Raw genomic sequence first — 13,651 nt, forward strand, 5'->3', positions numbered from 1 at the left:
CTCACGCTGGACTCAGCACCAGATCTCTCAGACTCTCTTGAGGCTAAGTAGACACAAGCAATACAACACACAGTGGACGTAGGGTATTACGCTCCGGCGGCCCGAACCACTCTAAACCTGCTGTGTTCATCGTGTTCTTCCAGTGAGATAGAACTAGTCCAAGCTAACCCCCCGAGTACTCACCCTCTGGGTTTAGGCGGGTGCACTACGCCACCCAGCTGTGGGTTTGCACACCACGACAGCTAATGTTTAGCGTTCAATTGGTAGGCTAATGTTTAGTTCAAAGTGGATTGTTTGGATGCATGGGATAATTGGTGGCTAATCAGCACAGACCTTAATAAATGAACCAACTCCCACCCTCTCTCTCTACTCCCTCTGTCCCCCTTCCTGCTCCGAATGCCCCCCTTCTTCCCCTCTCACTCTGGCCTCCGCGCGGGGGCCCGTCGCGCTGCCCTCCTCCCCCTCCAGCCGCCGCGCCGCCCTCCTCCCCTTCCGCTCCAGCCGTCGCGCGGGGGTCCGCCATGCAGCCCTCGTCCCCTCGCGCTCGGACCGCTCCTCGTCCCTTCTTGCAGCCTTCCTGGCGCCGCCACTCCCAACTTACGGCCGCCATGGCGCCGCCGCTCCAGGTGCACGGCTGGCTTGGCGCTTGTGGCCGTCCTCCCAACGCCCAACGTGCGGCTAAGGAGGCGCGCTGCGCGGCCAGGCGATCGCGGCTGGCCTAGTGCTGATGCGGATCTGAGGAGGAGATGGAGGAGGAGGGTCGCCGAAGGACGGTGGTCGACCACGGCGGGGGTCATCAGGGGAGGCACCGCCGTGGGGCGGATGGGGTGTGGCGGGGATCGGGAGAGGCGGATGGGATGCGGCAGGGATCACAAGGGCGGATGGGGTGCGTGGAACAATGGGCTGGGAGTTTTACGTGGGGTCAGAGAAAATTATCCCTATTATCATACATTGGAGGGGCTAAGGATTTGAAGTGGGATAATTGCCTTTAGCCAAAATTGTTCTAGCTGTTTAGATACATGAGGGATAATTTAGAGCTAAAAGGTGAGGGATAACCATTATCCCTATGTATCCAAACTAGCCCTAAGCTTACCGCGCTCGGCATCTAGCCCTAGAAACTATACTCAAGGCAGGGGTGATAGATACTATTTGGATGGGCTAAGGTTTAGTCCTAAGTGTGTAAATAGGTTGAACATGGACCAATAAGTGGCTAATCAGGATTAGCCCTTATTTGTGTAATCAGCTTATTAACAGTTAGCCCGTGCATGTCTAATCCTTCTGTTTGGCATCCGGCATCAAATAAGAGAGCTAAAGTTTAGCTCTGGGATCAAACAGGACCTAGTAAATTCTAGTAGTGATTAGATCTGTTAGTCATTCTTGAGAGCTGTAACACTGGCGACGCACCGTCGATGAGTGCGCTCAACTTGAACGCTGTGAAAATATTTCATTTTATTTGGATGAAATAAAATGGAGGAATCTACCGTTTAAATAAACATATGAACTGCTGCATCTGTAAAAATTCTTACTTCCGTTAGGAATTCCTTGACACCCTGATTGGACGACTGAGATCTCAGCTTGACAGCCACCTGAGTGTCATCCTCCAAGAAGCCACTGTAGACGAGTCCGAAGCCGCCCTGGCCGATCACACGCTGGAAGTTGTTCGTGATCATCTTCAGGTCCTTGAATGTGAACCGGCGGTTCTCGAGCCGCAGCGAGCTGTCGTGCTCGTCGGCTGTTGGCACATGGATCGTCGGCGGCGTCTCGTCCCTAGGCTTCAAAGGGTTTTTGACTGATCCTGAATGCATTCCTGCCTCACGCACCAAACATCAGCATGTCGATCTGTGCTCGATCAGGATGAGTCGATATGCATGTTCCTACCTCGCTTGTTTCGCCTCAGCAAGCAAAAGAGCACTAGGAGCGCAAGCGCGAGCGCAACCACAGCCATAGGAACAGCGACATAGATGGCTACCCTGCTCTTCTCTTTCGCTTTGGAGCATGAATCGCCATCATTGCCGCAAAGGTTTGGATTGTCGGCATATCTACAACAGATCAGTAATCGAATTATCAAGCAGGAGGTAGTAGCGCGTAACATGCATCATACATCTAGCGGGAACATATCAGGTGCAAACTAATTTATTCGTGCGAACCGTGCAAACTTCAATCTGTGACACCGGATCAACATTTAAGGGGGTGCACAAAGGGAGTGGGAGGGGATTTACAAAAGTGTGGTTACGGCGGGCGGTTAAGTGTTAAATTATCCAATCCCCATGGCCCTTGGATGTTGATCCGGTGGCTCAGATTGAAATTTGTACGGTTTGCACGAAGAGGTTAGTTTGCACCTGATATGTCCCCATATCTAGCTAGCTACTACTGTAGAACCAAAAGAGGGCAGGTCAGGGAATGGACATTAGAGTTAAAGTGCCATCTTGGATTTTCTTTAGAAGTCCGGGGGGGGGATTGATCCGCTGAGCTGGTTCTCCATCAAATTTCTGGAAGAGAGCAGATATATGCGATTCATTCATGTGAGACAGCGTGCTGCATGCATTGCATGGATCATAAAATGCATGCCACTTAAGTAATTAAAGCGGGAACATTCAGAATTTGGGGAGTTGACAGACTTACAGAATCGTCAGTGAAGGTAATTGGGAGAGGGCGTCAGGAATTGAGCCTGTCAGGTTGTTGTGTGACAGATCCCTGCAACGACACGGAGATCGATCACTATAACTACGAGGTCGAATATAATTAGCAGCATATCAAGAACTTAATTGACACGTACACGAATTGGACGGCCTTGAGATTTGCGAAAGTATATGATATATCGCCGTTCAGACCACTGAAGGACATGTTTCTGAAGAATAGGATAGGATAGGAATTAGGATTGAGCGCAGTTTAAAGTTTAAACACTCCCATGCAGTTATTCTTTCCCATGCAAGTAAAATTAAACAGGTGTGCTAGGGCAGCCACAATGTACTCAAAAGATTCATATGGTGCACCTTATACATTGTGCAAATAGCAATAGTCAAAAGATTCCTATGGTGCACCTAAAAAAAAGCTTAAGGTCAGCCATAGTGAATAAAAAATAATTTCTCTCCCCTTTGCTCTCTCTCACACGATCTAGCTACTTTAGAATAGTGAGCAGTTGTAGGTAGTAGTTTTTTTTTTAAGTTCAAGACAAATCATAAGCATTGTGAAGCTGATCATAGCCATTGCCCCTTGCCCTAAGTAGTAGAGTAGTAATTGCCAACAACGTAACCACTTACACGCCGGTAATTCTCGGAGGGCCGGAAACGGAATAGCTGCACGTCAAACCATCCCACACAAAAGTCTGCGCAACGCACGGGTCACCCATCCAGTTTTTCTTCACCTGGTACTTGGCCTTGATAGCCGTCATGGCAGAGACTGTTGCATTGCATTGATTAATTATTGATATATATTTGTACGCAAATACGAGTTAATTAGTTTCAGCTCATCAGGTATATGCATGTCGTCTGCCCAGCCTACAATACAAGTACATACCGTCCTGCAAGTCCGTGGCAACGTTCGTGGTGGAGATGACGGTGAAAATCTCGACGGCGTTGATGATCGGCGGCAGCGTCGTGTTGAAGGTAGCGTCGGTGGAGACGTTGTACCGGGTGTAACCCCTAGTAGGGTTGTTACCGTAGATGTAGCCGCTGAAGAGGGCTCGCGGCGTGTAGTTACGACGCGACCAGAGGTGACCGTTGATGTTGACGTAGAGCTCGCGCACGACTCCGTCAGGGAGGAGCTGCAGCTCGGAGAAGTGCATGACGGGTATGTACCCGGGGGATGGGTCGTTGTGCTGCGGCCTGGAGTCCCAGTAGAACTCGATGCTCTTGGAAGCGTCGTGCGGCGTCACCGCTGTCTGCATCACCTTCGACGGCGCCTCGAATAGATCATTGTACAAGGTCTTTACCATACTCGGCGTGGATATCAAGGTCCAGTTGGCGGGGTCGAACAGAGGGATCCAAACTGTCATGCGGATCATCAGGGTACCTGACCATTGAATTCAATTGTTTTCAGTCGACCACAGTTTGAATTCTGATGGACACAATTAAATGAACTATCAACCCGTGCCCTCCGCACGGACTAATTAGTTGTTTGGTTTAAGAGGCTAAATTTTAGTGCACGTCAAATCAAAGAGAACCTTAATATTTAGAAATATTAAATAACAGTTAATTATAAAACTAACTGCAGAATTCTAGGGCTAAACTGTGAGATGAATCTAATGAGGTATATTAATTCATAATTAGCGGATGGTTACTGTAGCATCAATGTAGAAACTTATGGATTAATTAGGTTCATTAGATTCGTCTCGCGAATTAACACTTGGCTGTAAAAAATTTGTAAACAGATTTTATTTGATACTCTAAAATATTAAAATTCCTTTTGATGTGACAGGGACTTAAAAAAGTTCCTGTTGCAGCCGGAATTGGGTGACTACCAAACTACTCGATTGCTCGTGTTCTCGTGCATCTGATCGGAATGGTCTAGCACACAATGACTCGAGGAATTTAGACTGATTCGGGCCGGAAAATGCCCTACGTCCGGTATGAGGGGGTGGTGCTTTCTCTCTATTGCTCGAACACAGGTGCTCAAAGTTGTCGGGGAGCTTTACAAACTTTTCAGTAGTGAAAAAGTGGAACTGAACCTCCTTCTGCGTGTGTCGAATCCCCCTTTTATACTCCAGGGTGGGACCCCCTATTTACACAGTTCTATTGCTAGCGTGTATTGCTCGAATGCCGTGGTTGACTCCTTGCCTTTATCAGTCAGGGGACCCTACTCCGTCGGTCAGGAGCAGTGGTAGTTGTCCTGGGTAGTTTTTTTGGGCAAAGGGCCTTCGTCTTCCCGTCTCACCCTTGATGGGGATGGTCTTTGCGCTTCGGTCGGGCGCCCAGGGGTCGTCCCGTCGCTTGTCCGTCTATATACGGTCTGTGCGTCCTCCCCTGAGGGGGGCTCTGACCAAGGAGTGGCACGCCTGCTGACAGTTTCAGTTTGTCAGGCGGCCTCACCCGGTTGGAGTCACCTGTCCCTGACAGAGTGGCGCCAGGGGATCATGATGACGGTGGCGCCTCTCTCCCGTTCTCTATCTCGGGTACGGGTAGGTGGCACAGTCCGCACTGTGGCCCCGTCAGGAGACCCTATTCCAGTGCACGGTCACGCCTTGCGGGAGTGGGCAGCACGTACGGCGGCATGGGGAGTAGGCGTGGTCGCCACGCCCTCGCCCTGGGTCGTCTTCTTGGCGAGCAAGACCCGGGCCGCTGGGTACGAGTGGTCACCGTTTGCGTCCTCAGTTGGTGAGCTGCCATGTGTCCGTCTTCTCATCGGGTCGCTCGGGGCGCTGGCCGTCCTTTGCTGGCGCTGCGATCTGCCCGGGCCTTTAGTGGGCTGGTTGATGGGCCCTGGAGAGGAGGAGGAATTACCTTGTTAGGGGACCCCGGGTCCCTATCTCCATCAGTAGTTCCCGAAAACAAACAACCCCTAATTAGAGCATGGTTAATAGTAGTGTCAAGTCATACAATAGTTGTCTCATATTTGTCTTTTATAAAGTTTTCTATTATTTAAGTAGTATCATGTTTTACTCTCTTTCTTACTCTTTCCCGTATACACTTTTATTTAGACCCACAAATGCCTATGTTTCGTGCCAAGTTTGGTGCTAGAACAAGAGTCAAACTCTCTTCTCTCTTCTCTCTTCTCTCCTCCACATCAGCAAAACTGCTGAATAGTTTGGCTTTAAGCCCATTATTATACTTGCTCATAGAATTACTATAAAAATAAATATAGTTAATAATTATAATTATCTATCTCACATCCTCTTTTATGATCTACGATTAACTAGGAAGGCTACCCGTGTATTTGCACGGCTAGATGTTATCATCTCTAATGTTATATTTTTAATTATTTAATTGTTTATATTTATTATTTGTGCCATTAGATGTAAGTATATTTCAGATTACACCCTTTTATAGCCTTTTCGTCTGGCTGGTGGTAGGCACTGTAGCAGCTGGTTTGAATAGTATTCTGTGAGAGGGACTATAGCGGCCGGTGGCGCAGCCAGCCGAACAGGTCATCAGCTCTCATAAAGCAATTTTTTTGTTGACGGAAATCAAGATGTGTTAAAGTAATTTTGAGGATTAATAATTTGATTTTATTTTCATACTCCTTCAAGGTTTGAATTAGATACCATTTTGAGATAGTTCTAAGGTTGTTGTTGTAAACGTTGATTAAAAATATTTAGTTTCATTGAAATTTAATTTTTTAATAGTACTAAAAGTTGTGTTTTGAGGGTCGGATTAATGGCAAAAAAATTATTATTTGGAGGTAGAATTAGTTTTTATGTAAGGAATTTTTTTGAGCATTTTTTAGGTTTATGTGTTACATTTGATGTTGTAGTGTTATTTTTATTCATCTAAGTCAGTGATTTGGGGTGGCTTCTTGGCATCTTCTTGCTACTCACCTACCGGTGTTGATGCTTCTTATTTGTTGTTATCTTGGTTGCTCAAGGGGGAGATAAAAAGGAGAGGTTTATTTTGTAGAATCGACAGGGCGTGCGAAACCTATTCACCCCACCCATTTATTTCTTTGTTCTTTCCACTAATCCAATAATAGTTTTTCCACACTCTACACTACACTCTCCCCGTCGTCCACCCCCTAATCCACGCTAGCTTATGGTCTTTCCTTTTTCTCATTATTTGTTTACTTTTTCTTATTTTCTCTCATCCGTCCTTATCGTTTCCAATGAAATATCGATTTATTGCACCTAGTTTGTTCCTCTCATAGCCTTGGATACTCATTTAATCAATTCAAATATGCTTCAACAAATTTGATTAAGACAGTTAAATAAACAGTGGTTGACATAAGGTTGTCCCTAGCTTTTTCAGCACAATTTATTAGTTTTACCATGATTTTTTATTGAAATTTTAGTAAATAGAACACATATATAATTTTGTCTGCACATGTTTTGAATGTGTGATAAAAATAATATTCCTCGCTACTATGAGGTTACAATTATTCTACTAAAATGATAGTATTTCTCAGTACACTGTGAGCGAGGCTACAACTTTTCTACCTTTCTTATTGTGGTGACATGGTGTGCAAATATTTTTTTTGAAGCTTGCCCAGATTTCTTGTATCAATCTTTATGCCTACAGACAAAAATGAAATAAACTTGTGATGCTACAACGTAATCATTAAGAATCTCCTAGCTTAGGCAACTCTAGTTGTTTTTTTTATTTTTATTTGACTCCAACGCTAGTTGTTTTAAACATCCGATTAATTTTCTCGTAATGACATGGTGGGCTATATTTAGTTAGACATAGGGATATTTAGGGTCAATTTTATCGTAATGGCAGTAGCGTAATGTCATGGTGGGCTATATTTAGTTAGACATAGGGATATTTTGGGTCAATTTTTATCTTAATGGCAGTAATGGGTAATTTTAATCTCTCTTATTTTCTTCTATTAATGTGAGAATTTCTAGACCTTGAGAGTGAACGTGGAGGCTCCGTTTGTTGGCCATTCTAACACATACTCTAAAATACAGATTTATCATTATCTAGCTACAATAGATTTTATTTTGCATCACGCCGATATATATTTAATTGAACCATTTGTTTGTTAATTGGTATTCTTATCTGTTTCATCGTGCATGAATATACATGGTGACATATGGGGTAGTATTTATATATATAATAACAGAAATATTATTATTATAATAACAAAAATAGTAATTTAGAATTTTATATTTGTGCACTTTAATAGTTTGTTATAATTATATAATTTAGATTCAGATTTAGAAATTACTTTAACTTTTAATAATGATATAATTTAGCTTTTAATAATGACATAATTGGATATAAATATATGCAAATTTAGAGGGTTATTTGTATTATTTTTATAGTGGCGTAGGTGGAATTTACATGTAGATAGGATTACTTTAGATTTCTTTTATAGCGGCAGAGGGGGTTATTTTAGTTTATTTTCATAATGGTAGAGATGGATAAATTATTAGGAAAGATAACAATGACTTATGATTGGAGTTGCCGGATCGATGGCTGGATGTTTCAAATTTTTGTAAGAATTTCTAGAAGTTCTCTCTTTTTTTAAGTGTCAATATAGGATTCTAGATGGCTTCACGTGGAGATTTAAAAGGAGTATCCAATCAGTAGTAGCAAGATATGCATAGTCTTTTTAGTCCCCTGTCACTAGGTAGATTATTCAACGTGGGGATTGGGAGGGGGACGGAACAGGGGAAGCCAACCACGACAATCACCGTAGTCGTCGCTTTTCATTGGGGTCAGTAACATTAAAATTAGTGATAAACAGTAAATTTATATAAAATTGCCGAAATTTCGCCGGGGTCGCCTGACTCTGATGGCAAGCTTAAGCTTCGCCACTGGGACGGAACTTTCTCCAACATTCTTACTATCCATAAGCTCTCACTTCCCTCAAAAAAAAATCTCTCACTATAATTTTTAGCCATGGATGTGGAGGAGGAAGGAAAACGAGGAGTAGTAGGGGGAGAAGAAAGGAGAGACGCGCGAGCACCTACCCCGAGCCTTTGCGGCTTCAGCCCTCTAGCCACTGTTATGTGTTATCTCTACCGATACGCTGGCATGTTCACAAATGAGGAATAATTTGATTGGTGGATTTTTAATAAATTGGAACGAATTCAGGATCTTCTATATATCAAATGGGCCGCACGGATCTTAACGCCTACCACTTGATGTTCGATCCGCCGGGTTGTTAGGTGGGCCCCAATTTCTACAATAATAAGGTCTTCTCCAACGGCAGGCGATTTCGCCAGCTGATGAGGATGTATTCTGGCGTAGCAGGGGAAAAAGTTGGAGAGAGAAGGATCGCTAGCGGGAACAACAGCTAACCGATTTCACAGAATCCAAGACAATGTGAGAGAGGATGGTGGGACCCCTTGATTTGTGAGCAGGAGAGAGAAGGTAGACTACTAATTATTTCTCTCTGTGAGTGCCAACTCAGCTTGCGATATCGCTAGTTCCGTTGAGCACGGCCTAAATAACAAAAAGAACACCCCCCCCCCCCCCGCGCGACCATGAAAGACCTATCTATCTATCTATCTATGACCTCCTCCACCCGGGGGTGTAGTAGGGGGGCGATCTTGGTCAAGTAATTGTGACTAGGTAAACTTGAGGGAAAATACAGGGAGATCGGCACCGTAGAGATGTGCTCACCTGACGACGTCTCTATTATCAGACGGGCCGAAGTTGCGTCTGTCCAGCAGGACCAGCCCCTGCGTCTCGTTCACTTCTGGGTAGAGGGAGCTCTTGAGAGGCCTCAGCTCCAGCCCGGAGAGGAACGGTGTCCCGGAGCTGGTGTTGACCAGGCAAACCTGCACGAAGTCATCTGGCACGACAACAATGGCCTCCACGATCGCCGAGGCGTTCACCATCGTCCAGAAGTTTACGCCTACGTATAGGTCAAAGACGGGCAGCCGGTTGAGGCCGTCGTAGTTGCCATAATAGAAGGTTGCACGGAGGAGATACTTGAGCCCCGCTGTGAGGGACCGGAGGGTGTAGCAGTTGCGCGCCCCGTCGGGAAAGCTGCGCACGTTGTGGGAGCTCCTCGCGAGCTGCGGCGTGACGTACTCCGCCGAGATGTTGTAGTTCTCGCCGGCGTCGGTGAAGCCGGCGTCCGGGGCGTACGGCAGCGTGGTGGTGTCGTCCACGTAGCTCGTCGTCCCGGGGAAGCCACAGTCGATGCTTACAAAGCCTGCAACCGCAAGCTTTTGTTCATTCAATCGTGCATGGTGGATGGGAGAGGATTACACTGTACTACACGGGTATTGTACAGTGCAAATAGTGTTTGTGTGAATGAAACCGTGTAGGGCCGACAAATAGATGTATGTTGAGCATACCGACCGGTGCTGTCGGGCTGAGCACGAGCTTGCACTACGCCGGCGATGGTGGCGGCTTCGGCGAGGCAAAGAAGCAGCAACCAGGGCCTTGCCGCCACTGCTCTCGACTTCAATTGCTCCATGGACACCACTGATTCTACCGGATTGGAGATCGAGTGTGTGGACATATATAACGGTAAGATTTTCTTTTAGGACGTATATTTAAGAATGTAACTGAGCTTGTATACCGACCACGTCAACATGAGATTACCCATGCTATTGCTAGCATTATTGTCTAGCAGAACAGTCCACGGTGGTGCCCATAGTACACGACAAAAAGCACGCAAACCAGTCGTCGCCGAAAAATTATCTCCGGGAGAACCCAAAATCAACTCCCAATCTCAAAAACCTGTCAAATCAGAGTTTTTTTTTTTTGCATTCGATCGGTGCTCCAGCAAAAATCCCTAGTAGCCCTTCCAATTCTAATATTATTTTTGTGGCTACAAATAATACTCACTCCTCTTATTAGAAAGGGTGACCCAGCTCTCCCAATCAGACTGGTCCCACCTAGAATGGCCACGGATGTCTTCTCTCTCATCTCTTCTTCCCCCGTAGGCAAGGCACTGCCTGGGCCAGGCACTCGGGCTCTCTCGATCATGCACCCTTGACTTGACCCTGACATCCATGCCTGCCTCCAACGCTCTATACACCAAGGTCAAATGCATTTGTGCCGAACCGACCATCTCCGCCGGCACCACAATTTGAGGCAGCATCAATGCGACTATGTGGAGTGCAGATCTTGAGGGGTGCAAGGTAATGATGATAAGGCTATTCCCATGGGAAGTTTAATGGAGTTTTATTTTTATTAATTAGTATACCATATAGATTTTTATTTATAACATGGCATTAAAATTAAGAAGAGAGACAGTGGAAACCAGTTTTATATGTGTACACGGTTACCCACCGTTGTTAAGTCATAAAATAAATTGCTATTTCGAGCCTATAAAATCACACTATAAAATTATGCATTGCAGAGGTGTTTCAAAACCATTTTATTTCTTTATTATTTTATGTGGCTACCTTAGAAACATCAATATAAAACATTCCATTGAGATTAGTCTGATTGTTGGATGGGAACATATCAGGTGCAAACCAAGCTCTCCGTGAAAACTATGTAAACTTCAATCTGAACCACCGGATCAACATCTAAGGGGCATGGAGAGGGGATAATTTTACAATTAACCGCCCGCCCTTCGATTAGATAATCACACTTTTGCAAATTCCCCCTCCCACTCCCCCTGTGCCCTCCCCTTGGATGTTGATCCGGTGGCCCAGATTGAAGTTTGCATAGTTTCCACGGATAGGTTGGTTTGCACCTGATATGTTCCCTGAATGGATTTGTGTTGAATATGTGTACGGTTTGGTTATGATTGGACTTGAGTTGTAATTTGATAGGTTAGGGATAGAATTTGGGCCGTGCTTTGTATTCTTAGGGCCCATAAATGTGAGGGCGCTACCGTGTAACCTTGAGATGACTTGGCGGTGTGGCTGTGGTGGTGCACGGATGCCGGTGTAGCTAGTGTTTATGGAGAGGTGTGCCCATAGACATGCCCTAAGGATGTAGGCACATCACCGAACCTCGTTAAAAATAATGTGCTTGGGTGTCATTCTCGTTTGTGCGATCTTATGATTTGATTTCACGTTCTTGGATTATTGCTTCCGCACTATTATTCTAACAAGTGCTATAAGGTTCCAAAATCTACAATATCTTCATGATCACGGGTGACAGCGGAGCTCCCGAACGTCTTCGGAAGGTCGCACGGGTTGCGTGTGGCTGGATAGTTGGACTCGGGGCCTGGTAGAACGTCTTCCAAGAGATCGCATGGATCGCTTGTGATGAAAAAGTTGGACCCAATATGTGACGGGGAGATTGTTAGATTTACTCCTACATTAAAAACTGATGGTGGGGGAGCACAATATATAAGGTGGGGCGATCCTCACCCATAAAGCTAGTCTTTTGGGTTGTGCCTTATTGGTTGGGCTCCGGTGGATCTAGACCTAGTAGGGTACTGGCTTGTGGGTGTAGCAGGTCGCACTGAATTCTGTTGTGCCAAATCCATTGGCCGAGGCCGCAACTTTACCAATGGTGCCCCAGTTCCTCTGCACACTCGGTGCCCGCCCTTGCTCCATCCATGTATGGTTTCTGCAGCGGTGAGAAGGGGAGAGATGAGGGAAAAAGAGAGGAGCATCTTCAAGAGACTAGCTAGCTCAACTAGTCAAATTTTCGCTACTCAACACCAAAATAGCCCTCCAACAGACTAGCTATCCAACTTACAAAGCTATCTGGCTCTCCAAATTGACCTACTCGCTAGCCAAACTTGGCTAGCCAATGAACAAGTATGGACCCACACGCAGTGGGAGAGTTGAATGTAGCTGTTAGGGTTTGAAGTGTAGAAAATGGAGAGTATGTTAGAGTGAGATGCTTAATATGAAGTGGAATATTTATGGAGATACTAATAGAGAGTCCAATAGAGAGTCAAATAAAGAGTCGAAAATGTAGTCTTTTAGAGTTGCTCCCACTTATTAGGGTGTACTAGTATATTTTAAGTTGGAATTAGGCATCTGGTATGCAATAAACTCTCATAATGATTTATTATTATTGGAAGTTACTTATTAGGATTTTGCCAGAGATGATGATCTTAACATATGGCTCAAGCTATAAGGACATGTAGCCACGCCAATGGCTGTCTACAACATCGGCAGCTAACCGACGAGGAGACCGAGACGAGCATTCTTGTTTATTAGATGATAAAAAAGTTTGAATTTTGGTATTGTAGCACGTTTCGTTGTTATTCAACAATTAATATTTAATCATAGACTAATTAGGCTAAAAAATTTCATCGAGTTTAAATCAATTAATCTATATAATTAATTATATTTTTAACTGCATTTAATGTTTCATGTGTCTAAAGATTCAATATGACGGATACTGTAGGAAATTTTTTTTGACAGTGCGCGCATGTCACACGTGTGGTTAGACTTGCACAGAGTACCTGACCCATCAACGAATAGTCGACGGCCTCGCTTGCACGACTTGGGCGCCCGCCCGAGTCTCTACGGCTAGCGGCTCTAGCGGGCTGGATGGCTGGATGTCATATTTTTCCTCCACGTCAGTTCGAAACTGTAACTGCAGCGATGGTGATCGCTTTTCCTAACGACCCACCCACTGCCGAAGCTCGCTTTTATGTAGTAGCTTCCAGACCGAGCAAGTTGAGCCGCTTGTAGGACGGGTACATCAGCGGGCGACGAGCTTGCCCATAGACATGCCCCCAATGATATAGTCACATCGCCGAACCTCGTAAAAAAATAATGTGCTTGGGTGTCATTCTCGTTTGCGCGATCTTATGATTTGATTTCACGTTCTTGGATTATCGCTTCCGCACTATTATTCTAACAAGTGCTATAAGGTTCCAAAATCTACAATATCTTCATGATCATGGGTGACAGCGGAGCTCCCGAACGTCTTCGGAAGGTCGCACGGGTTGCGTGTGGCTGGATAGTTGGACTCGGGGCCTGGTAGAACGTCTTCCAAGATATCGCATGGATCGCTTGTGATGAAAAAGTTGGGCCCAATATGTGACGGGGAGATTGTTAGATTTACTCCTACATTAAAAACTGATGGTTGGGGAGCACAATATATAAGGTGGGGCGATCCTCACCCATAAAGCTAGTCTTTTGGGTTGTGCCTTATTGGTTGGGCTCCGGTGG

At 45.3% G+C, this 13,651-nt stretch overlaps 1 pseudogene; it reads right to left on the reverse strand.

The window, feature by feature from the left end:
- Positions 1-1,468: 1,468 nt before the first annotated feature.
- Positions 1,469-10,092, reverse strand: LOC120698471 (annotated as a pseudogene).
- Positions 10,093-13,651: the final 3,559 nt, after the last annotated feature.

The sequence above is a fragment of the Panicum virgatum genome, chromosome 3K (genome assembly GCF_016808335.1).
Source record: "Panicum virgatum strain AP13 chromosome 3K, P.virgatum_v5, whole genome shotgun sequence".
Classification (NCBI taxonomy): Eukaryota; Viridiplantae; Streptophyta; class Magnoliopsida; order Poales; family Poaceae; genus Panicum; species Panicum virgatum.